The sequence below is a fragment of the Myotis davidii genome, unplaced genomic scaffold (genome assembly GCF_000327345.1).
Source record: "Myotis davidii unplaced genomic scaffold, ASM32734v1 scaffold1509, whole genome shotgun sequence".
NCBI classification, from domain to species: Eukaryota; Metazoa; Chordata; class Mammalia; order Chiroptera; family Vespertilionidae; genus Myotis; species Myotis davidii.
Genome location: NW_006299480.1, coordinates 331,380 through 331,897, shown reverse-complemented (window position 1 = coordinate 331,897; position 518 = coordinate 331,380). Strand labels below are relative to the sequence as shown.

Here is a 518-nt window from a genome sequence, read left to right as displayed (position 1 = left end):
CCAGCCCAAGCAGATCTGCACCTTCTGCCTCAGCAACCAGAGGAAGCTGGTGAGTGTGGACACAGGGCACCCACGGACAGGGCCCTGAGAAGGCTGGCACCCCTAGAGCCCACACCTGCTGGGCAGAGGCAGGGCCAAGGAGCAGCCCCGGAGCAGCACCTGTAACCGAAGGGCGCGCGTCCCAGGGAGGGAGGAGGCCAGGCAGAGGCGGCAGGGCTGGGCCTTCTCTGCGTCCCAAACAGGTCCTATGGGACCAGAACGGGACCAGAACGGCCCACCCAGGGCCAGGGCGGGGGGTCTGAGAGACAGGCAGGGCACAGACAGGGCTGGTCTGAGCGATTCCGGGCCCTTGGCCTCCACGGGACCGGGAGAGAAGCAGGAACAGTTGCCAGGCTACAGCCCCTGCCCTGGCCTAAGGCGTCTCGGGCACCTGCTGTCCCTCCCTTGGCCCAGCCCGGCCCCAGGGCTGCCCACCCAGATGTGGCCGTGGGTCTGAAGGCAGGAGGCTGGCAGGGGCT

At 68.5% G+C, this 518-nt stretch overlaps 1 protein-coding gene and 1 long non-coding RNA gene across 2 annotated transcripts in view; one reads left to right on the top strand and one right to left on the bottom strand.

Annotated features, from left to right (window-relative positions):
• Nucleotides 1–518, bottom strand: part of BOP1 (block of proliferation 1) — a 36,310-nt gene that overhangs the window by 5,755 nt on the left and 30,037 nt on the right. The gene's annotated exons all lie outside the window — the stretch shown is intronic.
• The window catches only part of LOC107184882, a 1,233-nt gene continuing 715 nt past the window's right edge, over nt 1–518 (top strand). Inside the window, exon 1 of the long non-coding RNA XR_001515780.1 lies at nt 1–49. This is a non-coding gene — a long non-coding RNA (uncharacterized LOC107184882). The remainder of the gene's footprint in view (nt 50–518) is intronic.